The following is a 21,404-nucleotide window of genomic DNA, read 5'->3' on the forward strand; positions in this document are numbered from 1 at the left end:
ATTAGAAAAACTATCAACAAAATTTATATCAACAACAAAATTAACAGAAATCATATTATCTCAATAGATGCAAAAAAGCTTTTGACAACATATAGTAACCAATCCTATTAAAACCATTAGAGAGCATAGAAATAAATGGAGCTTACCTTAAAATAATAAGTAATATTTAGCTAAAGCTATTAGCAAGCATTATTGGTCATACGGATAAATTAAAAGTATTCCCAGTACAATCAAAGGTGAAGCAAAGATGCCTGTTATTACTTCTATTATTTAATATGGTACTAGAAATGTTAGTTTATAGCAATAAGAGAAGAAAACAAAATTAAAGGAACTAAAATAGGCAATAAGGAAACAAAACTATCACTCTCTGCAGATGATAATGTTATAATTAGAAAATCCTAGAGAATCAACTAAAAAACTAATTGAAAATGTTAACAACCTTAGCAAAGCCGCAGTATACAAAATAAATCCACATAAATCACCAGCATTTCTGTATGTTACCAATTTCCAGCAGGAAGAAATAGAAAGAGAAATTCCATTAAAAATAATTGTAGACAATACATAATACTTGAGTCTTATCTCTCTACAAAACTAGGAACACAAGTATAAAATACTTTTCAGACAAAGTCAGATAAACAACTGGAAAATATTCATTTCTCATGGGTAAGCAAACCAATACAATAAAAATGACAATCCTACCCAAATTAATCTATTCAGTACCATATGAACCAAAAAATATTTTATAGAGCTAGAAAAAACAGTAACTATTCTTCTGGAAGATCAAAAGATCAAGGATATCAAGAGAAGCAATGAAAAAAAAAATGCAAAAGAGGCAATCTAGCCATATCAGATCTCAAACTGTATTATAAAGCAGTAATCAACCAAACAATTTGATACTGGCTAAAAAACATAATGGATCAGTGGAATCGATTAAGCACAAATTGCACTACAGCAAATGACTATGGTGATCTAGTATGTGATAAAGCCAAAGATCCAAACTTTTGAAACAAAAAGTTTCCCAGGAGTGACAAAAACTCCTAAACACAGTATGGCAGAAACTAAGTAGCGAAGACCAAGATCTCACAGAATTTACCAAGGTAAGGTCAAAATGAGTATATGATTTACACATAAAGGTAAATAAAGGTAAATTAAAAGAGCATTGAATAATTTATCTTTCAAATTTATAGACAAGAGAAGAATTTAGGACTAAAGAAAATATAGAGAGCATTACAAAATGTAAAATAGATCATTTTAATTGGATAACACTTAAAGGTTTTGTACAAACAAAACTAATGCAACCAAACGGGGGCTAGAGGTGGATTCTGCAACAAGTATCTCTGATAGAGCCTCATTTCTTTTGTTTATTTGTTTTAACACACAATGCTTTATGAATTATGTTGGGAGAGAAAAATCAGAGCAAAATGGAAAAAAGAAGTGAACATAGCATATGCTGATTTACATTTTGTCTCCTTAGTTTTCTTCTGGATACAGATGGTATTTTCTGTCCAAATATATTGGGATTCCTTTGACTCAATGAACCCCTGAGAAGAACCAATTATTTATAGTCGATCATTGCATATTCTTACTGTTATTGAGTACAATGTATTCTTGGTTCTGCTTGTTTTTTCTCAGCATCAGTCCATGTAAATCATACAGCTTCATTTCTCAAATGTATATAAAGCTGAATCAATTTATAAAAATACAAATCATTCCCTAATAGACAAAGAATATAAATAGGCAATTTTCAACAAAATTAGAGCTATTTAAAATCATATCAAAATATGTTCTAAACCACTTTAATTAGCTAGTGCGAATTAAAACAGCTCTGAGATACTACCTCATACCTATCAAACTAGCTAATGTAACTAAAAAAAGGGATAAGTTGGATATCAGAAAGAACGTGAGAAAACTGGGACACTAAGGCACTGTTGATAGAATTGTGAACTGATCTAAACTGATCCATCCATTCTGGAGAACAATTTGAAATTATGCCCAACAGGTTATAAAACTGTGTGTACTCTTTGATACAGCAATACAATTCTGGATCTATATCCCAAAGACATCCAAAAAATATGAAAGGGACCAATTTGTACAAAAATATTTAGAGCAGATATTTTTCTAGTGGCTAAGAACTGGAAATCAAAGGGATGCCCATCAATTGGGAAATGGCTAAACAAGTGTGGTATATGATTGTAATGGAATATTATTGTTTTATAAGAAATGAAAACCAGGATACTTTCATAAAATTTTGGAAAGACTTACATGAACTGATGCATAGTGAAGTGAACAGAACCAGGAGAACATTGTGCTCGGTAAAAGAAATGTTGTTCAATGAAGAACTTGAAAGAACATATATTATTTGAATATAGACTGAAGCATACTATTTTCACTTTCATTCTTTTTTCTTTTATTTGAGTCTTTTAGAAAATTACTGATACGGTAATGATTTCCAGAACTACACATGTATAACCTATATCTGATTGCTTACCATCTCGGGGACAGGGGAGGGGAGGAACGGAGGGATAGAATTTGAAAATGAAAACTTTTTTTTAAGTTTTTAAATTATTTTAATGTATAATTGAGGAAAAATATATATGTATGTATGTATGTGTGTGTGTGTATATATATATATATATATATATATATATATATATATATTTTTTTTTTTTAAGCCCAAACTAAACTAAGCTAGTAGAATATTCAGTGCTCAAGGCTGGGTCATAACAATATAATAAAAATTCTAATACTATCAAAATTAATTTACAAATTTAATTCTATAACAATCAAACTATCAAAAATACTTAAAGAACTCAGAATAATGCAAAATTCATTTGGAAAAACAAATGTAATCTATATTCTAATGTAACAGTCATCAAAATAAAAAAATAAGTATCTCAGTAGAGCAGACTAAGCAAGGGAAAGTCAGAAACAATGGAACTAAATGATCCACTGTTGTTCTTTTTTTTTTTAATGGCAAACACAACTTCTTTTGGATATAATTCCCTATTTTTAAAAAACTGCTAGGAAAACTGGAAAATAGTCTGGCAGAAATCAAGATTAGAACCATATCTGATACTCAAATATAACAAGTTTGAAATGGATATGATTAAAGATCTTAACATTTAAAAAAAATAAAAGCAGATTATATATAAATATGTACTTTTCACAGCTGTAAGTACTTATATGTATCCTTAACCAAACAAGAGACAGAAGCAATTATGAAATATAACAGGAAAGCTGATTATATGTAACTAAAGGGCTTCTTGAAAAACAAAATGGATGCACCTAGGATGAGAAGAAAAATAGTCAGGTGATAAAAGAAAAAAAAGTCTTGTTATCTAATTTCTCTGATAAGGGCTAGACATAGAAGACATATAAAAAACGGCCATCAGTGTGTGTGGATACAAATAGATATAGGTTAGATATGTGGCCTTTGATGTATCTGTAGCTTTCTACATACATATATTTGTACATGTATATATTTGCATACATATAGATATATATGTAGATATTTCTACATCCATCCATCCCTCTCTAGCTAGCTAGCTCTGTGGTAGGTTAAGTGGTACAGTTTATAGAGTCCTGGGTCTGGAGTTAGGAGGACATCTTCCTGAGTTCAAATATAGTTTTAGACATTCACTATTTGTGAGATCCTGGGCAAGTCACTTAACCTCTTTATCTCAGTTTCCTCATCTGTCAAATGACCAGAAGAAAGAAATGGCAAACTACTTCAGGATCCTTGTGTGTGGTCATCAAGAGTCAAACACAACTGGAAATGACTGAATAACAACAAAACACCTCCCTACCTATTCATTTCCAAAAGCCATTCCCCAATAGCTAAGTGATATGAATAAAGTTCTCAAAAGCAGAATTTCAAACAATTCATGATTAGATGAAAGAGTGCTCCAAATCACTAATAGTAAAAGACAAGCGAATCAACCCTGAGGTTTCACCTTGTACCCTGTCAATTTTCAAAGAAGAAAAAGGAGAGAAAGAGTCAGTGTTTGGGGGGAAGGAGTAATGAGAAGATCAGTACCCTAGTGCATTGTTGGTAGAGTTCTGATTTAATATAACCATTCTGGAAGGCAACTTAAAAGCAAGCAATTAAAGTGTCTAAAATGCCTCTCTTGGGGCAGCTAGATAGAGCACCAGCCCTGGAGTCAGGAGGACCTGAGTTCAAATTCATCCTCAGGTACTTAACAATTCCTAGCTGTGTGAACCCACGCAAGTCACTTAAACCCAATTGCCTGACCAAAAAAATAAAGAAAACGTCCCTACTCTTTGACACAGAGATTTCATTCCTGGGCTTATATCTCAAGGAAATCATTGATAAGAAGAAAGTTCCTATATATACACCAAAATTTTTCTAGCATCACATTTTGCAGTAGCAAAGAATTGGGAAAAAAAAAAGCGGATGCCAACAATTCGGGTATAAACACAATGTGGTACATGAATGTAATGGAATAACATTGTGCTTTTAAAAAATGACAAATGTAAATACAGAAAAACATGAAAAGATTAGTCACAATAAACAGAGAATAAAGAGCCAAAAAAAATATACACAGTGACTCCAATAGTGTGAATCAAGACAACAAACAAAATAATTAATAATGAATGTTGTGAATTTAACAAAAAAGAAGCAAGGCTCCAAAGAAAAGACAGAGGATATCCCCAGACCACTTCTTTACAGAGGCTAGAAGTCCACGGATAAGATACATTGCATGTATTTTTGGATATTTTTAATGTGTTAATCTAGCTTTTTTTTCTCTTAAAATCAAAAAGTATTTATTAAATGGAATGGCCCTCTGGGAGGGGAAGCTGGTTTAAATAATTTGTCCAAGATAATGCAGTGACAGAATCCTTTTGTGAAAATTTCCCTAATTCTTTTTTTTAAATTTATCTATTTATTTAATTTTTCTTCCCAGTTACATTCAAAATAACTTCCCTAATTCTTCCAGAAGAGTCTACTTCCCCAAATTTTCCTAGAGAGCTGCAGAGATCTCTTCTTGTGCTCTTAACACCCAACTCTGTATTATAGTTACCTGTCTAGAACATAAGCTCCTTGAGGACAGGGGTTGTTTCATTTGGCCTTTGTAACCTCAGAATCTTACAGTACCTTAAACTATAAATATGTTGTTGACTTAAAAGTAGTTTTTGATTGACTGCTAGACTAGTGACAATAAGTGCTACAAGTTCACTATATCTATAAATTTCTAGATTGTAACTTTTTTTGAGAATCATAACCTCTGTTTCTCTATTCCCCCTGCATACATCATTGAAATGTCTAACACTGTTAAACTTCCACACTCAGTCTCTCTGCCTCTTTTTCTCTGTGTCTCTGTCTATCTGTCTCTCTCTCTCTCTTTGTGCCCCACCCCCATAGTTTCCTATTGCATGAATGAAGATAAGAATATCTTCAAATGTCAAATGAGCTGGATCATCAGGAATCCCCATACACAAACCATGTCCTCTTAGATCCTTGTCCTTCCCCCCCATTTCTCCCAAGCAGAGCCAGCCACTGCCCAGCTCAGAGTAGCTTTGGACAAGTCGCCAGATTCCCACAGGTCCATGAGCCCGATGCTAACAGAGCTTCTCGTTTCCCTAAGACATTGAAATGCCCAAGTGACCAACATTTTCTTAAACTTTCATGTTGGCCAATACTAAAATAGGAAGTGGATAGAGCTTCTCTCTAGTTCTCACAACTCGGGAATCAAAGGGAGTTTTTATCTCAACAGAGCAGCTCTGCATCTGAATAATGAATCTGGGAGCACGGGATACCCAATTCTATAGAAACATTGTCTTTCACTTGATATTGTTTTCATAAGACCAGTTAATGACTTGGTGGATGGTAATGATAAAAAAGCAGAATGGTTCTTAAGGCAGTCTTTCACCATATTGGTCCAAATAACATTTCACTCCCAAATTTGGCTTTCATCAAATAAGAGTCCAATATCATGTTGTTAGCAAAACAAATGAAAATGAAAGCAAAAAAGAAACAAAACGATAAAATTAATAAAACATTTTTGTTTTAATTGAAAGAAATGTTTTCAAAACTTTTTCAGTGGAAAAAAAGACATGGGTTATTGTGTATAATGATTTGCCTTGAGGCAGTGAAGTGGCTCAATGGATAGCATTCTGAACTCAGAAAGACATCTTCCCGAGTTCAAATCTGGCTTCAGATACTTACTAGCTGTGTGATTGTGGGAAAGTCACTTAACTTTGTCTGCCTCAGTTTCCTCATCTACAAAATGAACTGGAGAAGGGAATGGCAAATCATTATCTTTGCCAAGAAAACATCAAATGGGATCACAATTTTAGGGCGAATTTTCCAGGGATTTACAAAAAGCACATAAACATGCACATCATTTATTTGTGTGTAAGAAGTTCAGGGAATCAAGTAAGAAAGGTGTTGTTTTCCCTACTTTTCCAATTAAGTTGGAAATTATAGCCATTCAGCCCTTTTTGTAGTGGCTAGAAACTGGAAATTGAATGGATGTCCATCAGTTGGAGAATGGCTGAATAAATTGTGGTATATGTATATTATGGAATATTACTGTTCTGTAAGAAATGACCAACAGGATGATTTCGGAAAGGCCTGGAGAGACTTACACGAACTGATGCTGAGTGAAATGAGTAGGACCAGGAGATCATTATATACTTCAACAACAATACTATATGATGACCAGTTCTGATGGACCAGGCCATCCTCAGCAACGAGATCAACCAAATCATTTCCAATGGAGCAGTAATGAACTGAACCAGCTACACCCAGAGAAAGAACTCTGGGAGATGACTAAAAACCATTACATTAAATTCCCAATCCCTATATTTATGCCCACCTGCATTTTTGATTTCCTTCACAAGCTAATTGTACAATATTTCAGAGTCTGATTCTTTTTATACAGCAAAATAATGTTTTGGTCATGTATACTTATTGTGTATCTAATTTATATTTTAATGTATTTAACATCTACTGGTCATCCTGCCATCTAGGGGAGGGGGTGGGGGGTAAGAGGTGAAAAATTGGAACAAGAGGTTTGGCAATTGTTAACGCTGTAAAGTTACTCATGCATATAACCTGTAAATAAAAGGCTATTAAATAAAATAAAAAAATAAAAAAAATTTTAAAAAAGGAAATTATAGCCATTTTCATAACTTAAACTCAAAATCCATATTCAGCTCAATTCAATAACCACATATTGATATGATACTTATGTGACAATTTGAAATTCATTTCCCATACTCCCAGTGGTATTCATAATCATTACATATTCATATATCCTAGCGGCTTTTGTTCAGGCAATCCTTTCACCTGGAACATACATTCCTTCCCCTTCCCCTTACAGACTAGGTAATGTTCGCCTGCTTCAGCTATCCCAATTCAAATCAGAATTTTGTCTGTATTCTTCAATATTTCTGGTCTTATACTGTATTATTTGACATATTTTACTCTGTAATTATTCTCTGGTGCCTTCCACTTTACAGAATATTTGAGATTTAGTAGAATGGTCTGAGTCACTTATTTTTAATGCCCTTTATTTACCTAGTATAGTTCTCTGCAAGTATATGCCACTCAATTGCAAAACTTTGCTAATTAGTTAGAAAGCCATCTCCCCTCTCAGGATTTACTTATACCTCACTCCTCATTCAAGGCTTAATTCAACTCCAGATCACTGCCTCCTCTGAACTCCCATAATTTTATAATCTATACTTTCTACTGGGGACCTCATCTCAATCTTGAACTCCAGATGTACATCCAACTGGATGGCCTCTACATAGCAAAATGAAACATTTTTTCCCAATCTCATCCCCTTTCCATATTTCTGTCTCACTGTACACCTAACCCCTGGGTTATTCAGATTCACAACTTTGGTCAACCATGATTCATCCCTTTCACTCAACTGTAATATACAATGTTTCCTAATTCTGTCAAGCCTTCTTCCACAACATTTCATATGCATCTATTTCTTTCTACTCCCACAACCTGGCTCTGGATCAGAACCTCATCAGCTGTTGCCTTGATTACTGCAATAATCTATTAACCCCTGGCTTTGCCTCTATTTTTTCTCTCCCCAACCAATTCTCCACACAGCTCCCAAACAAATATTCTTAAAACAGAGATCTGACCTTGTCACAGAAATCACCAATGGCTCTCACTTGTATCTAGAATAAAATATAAAATCCTTTGCTGACATTTAAAGCCCTCCAAAATGCGGCCTCCTCCTACTTCTCTAGACACACTTCCTATCTTCATTCACACACCAATCTAGCCAAACTGTTAGATATTCCGTGTACAAGGAATCCTACCTCCTCTCTGGGCCTTTGCAGAAATGGTCTCCATATTTGTACTCTCTTCTCATCTCGACCTTGTACCATCCCCAGCTTCCTGCAAAGCACAATTCAAACAAAAGATCTTTCTCTCCTTCCCTCCTCCCCCAGTTATTGGCATTTTTCTCACTCTTTCAAAGTATTATACATGCTTTGTATTTATCCACATTATGTGTCGTAGAAGAATCTAAGTTCATTGAGCACAGAAATTATTTCATTTCTGTCATTGTATCTCTGGAACCTAATGTAATGTCTTACATATTTTTTAAAAAAAATCTGTGATTTCAGTGATATAAGGAACTACTAGAGAGAAAATATCCTCTAACAAAACAGATCTGTAACTGTTCTGTTGAATAAATTGTCCAATCTCCAAGGTTGCCCTAGGGGGCTAAGAAGCTGGTTAGTATTAGGAAATATTTGAACTTTGATTCTAAAACCAGCTTTCCATGTACCACACATACAATTGCTGCCTTACACATAGTAGGTACTTAATATTTGCTTGTGAAATTGAATTTTATTAATCATAGAGATATTCCTCCATTTGCCTCATAATCAACTTATAGCCATTTTCACTTGGGATCACACCTATATGACAGAAAACAAAGAAGCAGAACTGATAAGAATGTCCGAGTCCAGCCAGTCTACTTCTCAAGACTCCCCATTTCTGATAAGAATTTACTCTTTGACAAAAATTACTGGCAGAAACTAGGCACTGAACAACACCTAACACTCTATATATACTAATATAAGGTCAAAATGAGTTCACGATTTAGACATAAAGGGTGATCCTATAAGTAAATTAGGAGAACAAAGGATAATCTATCTCTCAGATCTAGGGAGAAGGAAAGAACCTGTGGCCAAAGAAGACTAGAGAACATTATGAAATGCAAAATGGATAATTTTGGTTAGATTAAATTAAAAAGATTTTGTACAAATAAAACCAATGCAGTCAAGGTTGGAAGGGAAGCAGAAAACTGGGGAGAAATTTTGACATCCAAGGGCTCTAAAAAGGCCTCATTTCTAAAATATGTAGTGAATTGACTCAAATTTATAAGAATACAAGCCATTTTCCAATTGATAAATGATCAAAGGATATGAGCAGAAAGTTTTCAGACAAAGAAATTAAAGCCATTTCTAATCATATGAAAAAAAATGCTCTGAATCATCATTGATTAGACAAATGTAAATTAAGACAAATTTGACATACCACTACACACCTCTCAGATAGGCTAAGATAGCAGGAAAAGATAATGATAAATGTTGGAGGAGATGTGGGAAAACTGGTTCACTAATACCTTGTTGGTGGAGTTGTGAATGGGATCCAACTACTCTGGAGGAATTTAAAACAACCAAAAGGCTATTAAACGGTCCATCCTTTACCCTGAGGCTCTATTCATCCCAAAGAGACTTAAAAAAGGAAAATGGACCAATGTGCAAAACATTTATGGCAGCCCTTTAGTGGGGTTGAAAATGAGTGATCCCTTCAACTGAGAATGGCAAGTTCTGATATGTCAAGAAATTATTGTTTATAAGAAAAAGTGCAGGTGTTACTATTTTATATCCCAAAGAGATTATAAAGAAGGAAAGGACCTGTAGTGACGTTTGTGGCAGCCCTTTTTAGTGGTAGAAATAAACTGAATGAACCCACTTAAATGGCTGAATAAATTGTGGTTATAAACTATGGAATATTATGTTCTGTAAGAAATGACCCAGGATGATTTAGAAAGGCCTGGAGAGACTTACACGAACTGATGCTGAGGAAATGAGCAGGACCAGGGATCATTATATACTTAACAACAAATTATATATGAAGTTCTGATGGACCCCATCCTCAGCAACGAGATAACCAAATATTTCCAATGGACAGAATAATTAACTTACCCAGAGAAAGAATTTAGATGACTAAAACCATTACATTGAATTCAACCCATATCTATGCCCACCTGCATTTTTGATTTTTACAAGCTAATTGGCCAAATGTCAAAAGTCTGATCTTTTTGTACAGCAAAATAATGTTTTTATGTATACTTATTGTGTATCTAATTTATATTTTAATGTATTTCATCTACTGGTCATCCTGCCATCTAGGGGACGGGGGGGGGTGAGGAAAATTGGAACAAGAGGTTTGGCAATTGTTAATGCTGTAAAGTTACCATGCATATAACCTGTAAATAAAAGGCTATTAAATTAAAAAAAAAAAAAGAATAGTCCATAACTTGAAACCATGCAACGTTATATGAAGAATATTTATACTTTTAAAAAGTCTTAATTCCAGAGAGAAACATGGAAAATTTTAAGGGGAGGTAAATTTTATTTGAGGACCAGCCTCTATTAAAAATTTTATTAGTAGACGTCAACAATATTACTTTTAGTCATAAAATCCCACTGTCAAGTTTCAAGACTTAAGGGAAAGCAAAGAAAGAGTCCCTATAATAAACTTGATGACTTTGTAATTTTGAAATTTTTTACATTAAAATCATAATAATTTCAAAAAAAAAAAGAAACAAGCTGCAGGAAGATTTCAGAGAGGCCTGGAGAGACTTACAGTAACTAATTCTAAATGAAGTGAGTAGAACTAAGAGAACATTGTATACAGCAACAAGATTATGTGATGATCAACTATGATGGACTTGGTTCTTTTCAACCAAGGAGATTCAGGCAAGTCTCAATAGAGGATGTGGGGACTGAATATGAATCACAACATAGTATTTTCACTTTTTTGTTATTATTTGCTTGCTTTTTTCTTTCTCATTATTTTTCCTTTTTGATCTGAATTTTTTTGTGCAGCATGATAAATGTGGAAATGTGTTCAGAAGAATTGCATGTTTAACCTGCTGCCTAGGGAAGGAGAGTGGGAAAAAGGGAGAAAAAATTGGAACATAAGGTTTTGCAAGTGTGAATGTTGAAAACTATCTTTACATGTATTTTGAAAATAAAAAGCTTTTATTTTAAAAAAATATAATTTATAGGCATGGACCCACACTTAACACCGTATACCAAGATAAGATCAAAATGGGTCCATGATTTAGACATAAAGAACGAGATTATAAACAAATTGGAGGAACATGGGATAGTTTATCTCTCAGACTTGTGGAAGAGGAAGAAATTTGTGACTAAAGACGAACTAGAGACCATTATTGATCACAAAATAGAAAATTTTGATTACATCAAATTAAAAAGCTTCTGTACAAATAAAACTAATGTAAACAAGATTAGAAGGGAAGCAACAAACTGGGAAAACATCTTCACAGTTAAAGGTTCTGATAAAGGCCTCATTTCCAAAATATATAGAGAACTGACTCTAATTTATAAGAAACTAAGCCATTCTCCAATTGATAAATGGTCAAAGGATATGAACAAACAATTTTCAGATGATGAAATTGAAATCATTACCACTCATATGAAAGAGTGTTCCAAATCATTATTAATCAGAGAAATGCAAATTAAGACAACTCTGAGATACCACACACCTGTCAGATTGGGTAAGATGCCAGGAAAAAATAATGATGATTGTTGGAGGGGATACAGGAAAACTGGGACACTGATACATTGTTGGTGGAGCTGTGAACGAATCCAACCATTCTGGAGAGCAATCTGGAATTATGCCCAAAAAGTTATCAAACTGTGATACCCTTTGATCCAGCAGTGTTTCTACTGGGCTTATACCCCAAGGAGATACTAAAGAAGGAAAGGGACCATAGTGCCAAAATGTTTTGGCAGCCCTGTTTGTAGTGGCTAGAAGCTGGAAACTGAGTGGATGCCCATCAATTGGAGAATGGTTGGGTAAATTGTGGTATATGAATGTTATGGAATATTATTGTTCTGTAAGAAATGACTAGCAAGATGAATACAGAGAAGCTTGGAGAGAATTACATGAACTGATGCTAAGTGAAATGAGCAGAACCAAGAGATCATTATATACGTCAACAACGATACTGTGTGAAGATGTAATCTGATGGAAGTGGATTTCTTTGACAAAGAGACATAATTCAGTTTCAATTGATCAATGATGGACAGAAGCAGCTACACCCAAAGAAAGAACACTGGGAAATGAATGTCAACTGTTTGCATTTTTGTTTTTCTTCCCGGGTTATTTCTACCTTCTGAATCCAATTCTCCCTGTGCAACAAGAAAACTGTTTGATCTGCACATACATTGTATCTAGGTTATATTAGACATATTCAACATATATAGGACTGCTTGCCATCTAGGGGAGAGGGTGGAGGGTGGAGGGAAAAATCGGAACAGAAGTGAGTGCAAGGGATAATGTTGTAAAAAAATTACCCTGGCATGGATTCTGTCAATAAAAAGTTACTATAATAATAATAAAAAATAAAATAAAATAAATATATAAGTGGAAAGAACAGAAAAAATATATAATTTAATTTTTTAAAACTCCCCCCTTTCTACCCCTATCCTCAGTCTAGTCTCTTGATTCTCCAAAGTTTTTGTCCACAATAAAATAATGACAACTCTAGCAGAAAGAGTAAGGAGTTGACACATATATGCGATTGCCAGAGGAAGTTCCTAATAGTTGACAAGACAACTGGCAAAACTTGGAGCAAACTAGCAAGCCACACCTCACCCTGCTCTCACCTGAACAGTCTTATTCAGGATCCCTGGAGTTGTGTAGGAGAAGCCCTCTAGGTCAAAGGGGCAGAGTCCTGCTATGCAAGGGAATAGGGGCAGAGGGAAAAGGCAGGGAGATAGGCAAAGCCAATGGATCAAAGGAGAGTATCTAGTGACTACAAAGATGGAGACTGACTGCCCCATCTAGTTCCTAATCTAGGACTCTGAAGGACAAAGAAGCCTAAGTTCCAAAAGTAGATGGCCTCCTCTTATAAAAACTTCAAGAGGAATGACATATATTTAGATATATAAGTTCTAATCTAGTTTTTTTGTTATTGTTTATGTTTAAATCACTTATTAAATCAGCCTGAATTTCCACCCAACTATAAAATGGGAATAAAAATAGCACTTACCTCCTAAGGTTGTTGCAAGGACCAAATAAAATATTTATGAATTGCTTAAAACAGAACCTGGCACACAGTAGGTGCTTAATAGATTCCTGTTCCCTTCCTTTTCCTTTCCCTTCTTTATGCTACCTTGCCTTGGATTCAAAATAAGGTCTAATAGAATATATAACTGACAGAAGGAACAATCAGCACCCTAGTTGAGTGATGGCTTCAGTCCAGTGTTAGAAATCGCCACTCAGGATTTGTGGCAGAGAAGGAAAGACAATGATTCATCAGGTGGCTTCAGGATCTATATAGACCCTCAATAAATCATCACTGGGTGATGAACATAGTAATAAAATTCAACTCTGGGTATGCTTCCAAATCTGGCCCTATTCAGAGAAAGTTTTTAGGCTTCTTAATTTGGTGAAGCAATATGGGGGACCTTAGAGAAAAAGTGAAGTTAGCAGAGTTTCTGAAAGAGCAATTCAAGAAAGCAGAACAAATTCCTGCTTTCAAATTGCAGAAAAACCAACAACTTACATCATAAATGCCTGTGCTTACTTCAAGGAAAAGAAAAAGAAGACAACTGAACAGACATCCTTGGATCTGGTTCTTAAAAAACCAAAAAGTAAGAGATAACATTAGTATGGTACTTCTAAGGTTCACAAAGCATTTTACATGTCATCTCCTTTGATTCTCGCAATTCTTGTGAGTTATTTTACAGATAAGGAAGCTGAGGGTGAGAAGTTAAGTGACTTGCTCAGAGCCACCCAGCTAGTAAATTTCTGAGGCAGGAGTTGAATTAAGGCCTTCCTGACTCCAGATCCAACACTTCAACCATTGAACATGGGACCTAGTTTTTCCCCTAAAGTCTCTTTAATTATGCTTGTCAAAATCTCCTCAGAGAACCCTTTCTGAATAGATGGAAGTGCTGATTCACCTTCTGTTGCAATATTAACAATAAATACAACATTCCCAAGGCAGAAGTGAGAAAAGGCATATTGTATTAAGTACATTGGGACATTACTGCTTTGTCCTGTTTAGAAACACCATAGAAACTAGTGTCTCATACAGTATTTCAACATATTCTTATAGCTGCGGGAACAGTTGGCCAGTCATTCAATAAGCATTTATTAAACACTTATAATTGAGTCAAACAATATGCTAAGGGGTTGGGGAGACAAAGTGGAAGTCGCAACCCTCAAAGTGCTTATCTTCTAATGAGAGGAAACAACAAATACCGGGAAGAATATGCTACACACACACACACACACACACACACACACACACACAGTAATTAGAGGATGATATTAGTTAGTCAGGGGAGGTCAAGAAAGGCTTACCCTAAAAGATGGTGGTTGAGTTGAGTGTGAAAGGAAACAAGGGATGCTAAGTAAGGATGAAGGATATTCCAGAAATGGAGGCATCTTGTACAAAAGTTTGGGAAGAAGCTTAGACGTGACCACTGGAGAATGTGAGAAGAGGAATATATATAACCAAGCAGGAAAAGCCTGGGCCAGGCTAGAAAGGCCTTTTAAAGCCACACAGAAAAGGTATACTTGATTCTGCCAGGGGGCAGCTGATGCCACAGGGTGCCAGGGAGCTTCCTTTGCTTTTTAGATCCTGCCATCCACACCCATCAACAGGTGCCCAACAAAGCAGCAGGAATGGGACTTGAAGAATGCTTCCCTTTCTCCATCCCAAATAGCACTGGCTGGTTCCTTCAGGTACGCTCACTCTTGGCTGGATGCTGAACCACCCTTCTCTACCTTGGCCTGAAGTGAGCCAGATGCACTCCACTCTCTCCCTTGGGCTCACTATCTCCTTCCTACCATCACTGATTGGGAACCAGCTGCCTGTCTATTGATCCCCAAAGTGCATGAAGCTTTTCCAGCTTCTCTGTTGCTTTGACCTCTGGACCTTAAGTATAACCTGGCCTTTTCATTTGTTATGAAGTACTTCTTATATATTACCTCTCCAATTAAATTGTGAACACCTTAAGAAAAGAAACCATCTTGTTTTTCTATTTTTATCCACAATACTCAGCACACAGTAAAGGCTTATTAAATTAATAAGAAGTCATATAAATCGACTGAATAGGAAAATAAATAAATAGAACATGGTTAGGAAAATCACTGAGTGGAAGATGGATTGGAGTAGAGAGAAAGAAGGCTGAAAAACCAATTAGACAGTTATTACAGAACTCTAGGTCTGATCTAAGATGGTAGCCAAAGGATCGGAGGGAAGACAAGTACAATGAATGCTGTGGAGGGAGAAAGGAAAAGATTTGATCACTGACTGGATAAAGGAGTAAGAGAAACTGAAGAGTCAAAGATAATGCTGAAGTCGTGGACCTGGGATGCCAGAAGGATTGTGGGATCTTTGACTGAATAGGAAAGTGCAAAAGAAGAAAGGCTTAGAGGGAGGGGGTGATAATGAGTTCTCTTTTGGACATGTTGAGTTTACTGATGTTTGCTGACAATCATTCCTATAAAAAGTTGGGCATCAAATCCTTGGTGAGCAATATAACCTCCTGCTATAATATTGTTTTTATGGGAAAATCATATCTGATAAACATCACTTTGACTTGACTGAATCAAATTACCATATTTTCCATTTGTACAGTATTTCAATCTTTGGAAAGTCTTTTTTACATCCATATCCCACAGTGCCTAGTGAAGTGCCAAGCCCACAGCAGATGCTCATAAATATTTACTGATTAAAATCAAAGGCACCCAACGGTCACACCAAATATTTGGCCGTGTTTCTTACACCTTTACTCTTCCAGTACCCCAAAAGCCTGAGATGCTTATAGCTGCCTTTTCTCCACTGAAGGGAGAAATAGCTTATGAGATCATGCTGTGAAAGGCAGAGAAGAAGAAAGAGAACCCCCACAGAAAATATCTTTTCTATCAAAGCCTTGGGAGATTAAGAAGTTTTTACATCAATGACAACAAGAGCAAGAGAAATTATACATATTCTTTGAGATGATAATAATAGTATTTCAGAACTAGTGTCCCTGAATCACCACCAGCATGCTCTGGTGAGACTGATGAAATTCTATTGCTTTGTTCATATTTCATGCACACTTTTTCAACTTATCTCCTGGTTTGGAAGAAATAATTACATCATGCCTCTCTCTTCGTTCTCAATGTTTGCCAAGTCTTTTTTTTTTTTTTTACAATAAACTTTTCAACTGGTTACAGACACCCTATTTAAATTTCTAACCCTAACAATCTAACATAAGAGCTCATTCTTTTAACAGGCAAAAGGAAACAGTATCCAATCCCAAAATGCTGAAAATCAAAGAACAATTTATTTTTAACAAGTAAAGGCCTAAATAAAGCCAATCCTAGTACTGTAACAGCCTTAACCTTAAATCAATCAGCACTTGTACTGTGCCAAATAATCTTAATTTTTTTTAAGTCTTTGCTGTTTCATAAAATGTTTGAGCAGGTTTTAAAAACAAGACTGACAGTACAAGTATGAATACTGACCTGCAAAGCAGCCCAGAAAGGAGCAGCTGATCAGCCTTCAGAGCTGTGAATTCAAGAGATGTTTTACAATATTTACTAAATGATTATACACTCTCTATAAATCTTAAATTTCTAGAATGCTGGAAAACAAACTTACAGGCCATTTAGCTTGGATTTTTCCCAACTAACTTTAACTAATCCAATACCGTATCTGTTTTCCACCTTCTAGGAAAGAATGGGAGATGCCAGGAGTGGGGGCAGATGGGAGATGGCAAACACTATTCTTCTGTCACTATGACCACTGGCTTAGAGGAGGAAATGTTAGTACCCCCAAAGCAAGGCCAGTAAGCAGGCTTAATCCTTTTGGCAACAACTGTTATAGGATGCCTCCAAATGTAGCTATTCTTGATTTCTGGAGGCCCAGAGGTGTGAGTGGAGGCTTACATTCTCTTTTCTGTCTATGTAATAAACCTAAAAAGCACTTTGTACATCCAGTGGTATCTTAACTGGATAGCTCATCTGAGGGGTAAGAGGGGCTTCATGGGAATTTTTTGTCCCAAAATCCAATGAATACTCTGGGCAAATGAAATGCACATGGTGGTTACAACACCAACTTTCCTGAAAGCAGTAACAGTATCCCATGGTCCTTTACAAAGTGGCAAGCACTGGAAGCGCAACAAGCATGAGACAGTACATGCAGCAACGACCTCAGCACAAACTCCTCCACCACAGTTTGAAGTTAACCCTTTGATCATCACCAAGGGCTCCCAAGTCCTCTTGCCTATTTCAGGGTCATTCATTTATTAAAACATTTAATATTCAGTTTTATCCACCACCAATCTGGGCTACAAATAGGAAAACTCATATCTCAAATCAGACCGGGCCAAAAGAAGTTGATGGAATGGAAGGAGTCTGGAGGCAAAGTAGCCTAGACCTTATAAGGGGCAAATGTGATAGGATGAGAAGGTTAGAGGCGTATCCAAGGAAAAAGATTACCAGACAGAAAAAGAAACCTTGATGTCAAATAGAAAAGGTTGGAGAAAGGATGGAAAAATAACAGAGCAACAGTGAAGTCAGTGAGAGGCAGATGGGAATAAGAGACGAACTCCTCTGGAGAAAGAATACTAGAGATCAGCTCTGGAAAAAAGAAAACCTTGGTTAGGGGAAAGCTAAAGGGATGGAGAAGATGGGAAGATGGGATTGTTATCAGAAAATAATGCCTCTGTTCTAGGATGGGGATAGGGGTGGGGAAGAAAAGGGAAGATTCAGGGTTTATGGGGAAAGGGCAACATTCAGAGGCAAGGAAAGAGATCAGCCAAGATCCAAGAGTGGGAAAGAAATGAAATATCTGCCCAGGAGTGAGGAACAAAAGTGGGAGAGGGAGAGATACAGACCAGAGCTTAAAGTGGGAGGGAGAATGGAAGCAGAACTCAGCATCTGGGGGAAACTAGAGGATTAGAAGGACATTGCCACATGAAGGGGATGGAATGCCCAACACAATAAGGAAGAAAGGGGGGGGGAGGCAAGCAGGGTTAGGGGATGGGCAGGATTATAAAAAGTCATGATAAGGAGGGCAGATACAGAACTCAGGAAAGGGATTTGGGACAGAGTCTAGGATGGAAGAGGGATAATGTGTAAAGGAAAGTGGGATCTAGGTTATAGCCTCAGATGAAGAAGATGCTAGACAGAGCCTTGAAGCCAGGAAAATGGAGGGCAGACCCTGGGATAGAAGGAGAAGAGGGGCTGCTGGGGCCCAGTGAAAGGAAAGGGGCACAGATTAGAATCAAGGGTAGGATTACGGAGCCAATACCAGAAGGAAGGCAGGGGTCAGAGGGACAGTAGAAGGGAGCACAGCCTTGGGAAGGAAGGAAAGGGACGTTGGGCAGAGGAAGGGGAAATGTGAACTAAAACTTGGGAAAGGGAAGAGACAGAGACAAGGATATGTGAAAGAGGGATCATAATTTTATAATTATAACTCCAGGCCAGATGGGGGGGATGGAGGGCAAAGCTTGGGGGGTGGAATGGGATATGGCATAAAGCTAGGAATGGAGGGGATTTAGGGAGCCAGAAATATGGAACAATGACTAGGCTGATTAGAATGAAAAAGAAGCTAAAGAAACAAGCAGTGGGAAGGCAAAGGCCAGTCAGGGTATAAGGAAACCAAGTGGCAGGAGAGAAGGGAGGAGCTGATCATGATGGTTGGGATGACCAAGGTATCAAGGGGCAGGAATGTCTGAGAAAGAGAAGCCTGAATTGGAGAAGGGCTACCGCCCATGGAGGAGGAGAGTGAGGGAATGGACAGAGCCTGGGAAGGAGGGTACAGGGTGGAGGGGGGGAGGAATAGAAGGTATCACCCTGGATCAGGGGTAGAAGCCAGGCCCAGCTGTGAGGGCAGGAGAGGACAGGAATATGAGCAGAGGCGGGGGAGTAGAATTATGATAGGGAGATCGGGGTCAGGACCTAGTGCCTGAAAGGAAACCTGATAGGGAGGAAAGAGATCTGGGGATCAGAAGGGATGCCAGGCACAAACTAGGATGGAAGGGGTATGACCTGGGGAAGAGCCTATGGCACAGGACAGGACAAAGGAGAGATCCAAGGCACAGGACAAGAAAGCGGGGTACAGGAACCAGTAAGTGAGGGACCAGATAGAAATGAGGACCACAGCTGGGAGATAAAGAACATGGGGATCTTGGACAGAGCTAGAGAGAGGAGTGGGGTTTGGGTCTCAGAATAGGAAAGGGGTCTTGGAGCAAGGCCTGAGGCCCCAGAGGGGTGAAGGACAGAGCCTGGGATGAAGTAGGATGAGGATGGCACGATGGCATATCCAGGGGAAGAAGGGGAAGGGTGCAGGGCACAGGCCAGGAGAGAAGAAGGAACGTGATAAGGCACCAGAGATGGAGGCAGGGAGGAGGGACAAGGGATAGAAATGGATAACGGGCATATCCCTGGCATGTTCAAGGATGGGGCAAGGGGATAGAGGAGCCTACCAGACAGAGGCTGGCTTGGAGGATTCGTTGGAGAAGGACACCGGAGGGGAAACTGGAAAGAACCAGGGAGGGTAACAGGGCACAGATGTAATGCAAGATGAAAGGCAAAAGCCCTGGCCTGAAGGTGGAGGGGGAAAGAACCTGGGAGCAGCTCAGGAAGGAGGAGGTCCAGGACTGTACTGGGGGTGGGCTTCCCATCCCAAGGGCCCTAGTGGATAAGGGACATGTTCCTATAGCTAAGGAGGCAAGAGGAGAAAAGGGAATGTCTGGAAGGGGACGTTCAGATAGGAGGCAGGTTTGGGGCACACATGGGCAGAACTTAACCCTCCACAAATCTGACCTGAGCAGAGACCCCCCCAGGCGCTGATAGGGAAGGAAATAAGGAACAGGCCTAGGGACTGGGATGAAGGGCAGGGGAACCCCGCAGCACAGACTTGGGGGGAAGGAAGGCTGAGGATACAGGGCTATAAGGAGACCCCAAAATGAGGATGAGGAACTCCGTAGCACAGAGTAGGGGGCGGGGAAGAAGAGGAGGAGATAGGGAGGACAGGGCTGGTCGAGAGTGCAGGGGCACAAGCAGAAGCAGGGGTAAGAAAGGGGGATGAATTCCGGGGCACAGAGGGCAGGAAGGGTTAAGTCAGCGGGCAGGGCTGGGGGCGGGGTGTAGGGACGCAACAGGGGGATTTCAGAGCACAGACTATGGGGGAACAAGAAATAGGCAGGAAAAGGCTGAAGGCTGGGTGCAATGACTGAGATGCGGATGGGGAAGAGGGGCAAGGGGACCCGAAGCACAGAGGAGGAAGACTGGGTGCGGGGTACAGGGACGCAAACAGAGACAGGGCTGGGGACGAGAGGCAGGGGGACCCCGGAGCACAGATACGGAGGAAGACAAGGCTGGGGGTGAGGCGCAAAGCCAGGGATGGGGAGGGGGGAGGAAAGAGAGACCTCGGAGCACAGATGAATGGGGGGCTGAGAACAGGGCTGGTGGCGGGGTACAGAGACGCAAACAGAGACAGGGCTGGGGACGAGAGGCAGGGGGACCCCGGAGCACAGATACGGAGGAAGACAAGGCTGGGGGCGGGGGACAGGGACAGAGACCGGGCTGGGGCTAGGAGACGGGGATCCCCAAGCACAGATGAATGGGGGGTGGGGGGAGACAAGGTTGGGGGAGGGGTGCAAGGTCGCAAACGGAGGCCGGGCGGCGCAGGAGGGGCAGCGGACCCGGAGCACGGAGAGGCAGAGCGAGCTGGGGCCGGGGGGCCGGGACGCGGACAGAGCGGGGCCGCCGCCCCCTCACCTGGGCTGGACGCGGAGCGGCCGCCCCCTGGCGCCGGCATCTGCATCGTGCGCTTCGCGCTCCCTCCTCTCCGCCCGCCGAGCGGCCGCCGCACTCGGGGCCCCGGCTCGTCGCCGCCGCCGCCGCCGCCGCCGGCCCGGCCCGACACAGCTCAGCGCAGTCGCGCCCGGCCCGGCCCGGCCGCCCAGAGCACACGATCCCTTCCGCGTTCGCCGCCGCCTCAGCAGCGACTCCGGCCCGCAGCTCGCGCCGCCGCCGCTACCGCCCGCCCCGGCTGCCATGGAAATCACAGGCGCGCCCTGATTGGCCGCGCCCCGCCCCCGAGATGTCTCGGCCGCGCTGATTCGCGGGCACCGGT

At 39.3% G+C, this 21,404-nt stretch overlaps 1 protein-coding gene across 4 annotated transcripts in view; it reads right to left on the reverse strand.

Moving 5' to 3' along the window:
• TPST1 (tyrosylprotein sulfotransferase 1) overlaps positions 1–21,179 on the reverse strand; it is a 120,338-nt gene extending 99,159 nt beyond the window's left edge. For 2 of the 4 annotated variants that reach the window (XM_031967884.1, XM_031967887.1), the window contains exons 1-2: positions 21,047–21,179; positions 16,784–16,826 (exon numbers count right to left, since the gene is read on the reverse strand). The gene's annotated coding sequence lies outside the window, so the exon portion shown is untranslated. Of the gene's footprint in view, positions 1–8,307; positions 8,570–16,783; positions 16,827–21,046 lie in introns of those variants that run through there. The other 2 variants (XM_031967885.1, XM_031967886.1) reach the window with 2 other exon arrangements.
• Positions 21,180–21,404: the final 225 nt, after the last annotated feature.

The sequence above is a fragment of the Sarcophilus harrisii genome, chromosome 4 (assembly GCF_902635505.1).
Source record: "Sarcophilus harrisii chromosome 4, mSarHar1.11, whole genome shotgun sequence".
Lineage (NCBI taxonomy): Eukaryota > Metazoa > Chordata > Mammalia > Dasyuromorphia > Dasyuridae > Sarcophilus > Sarcophilus harrisii.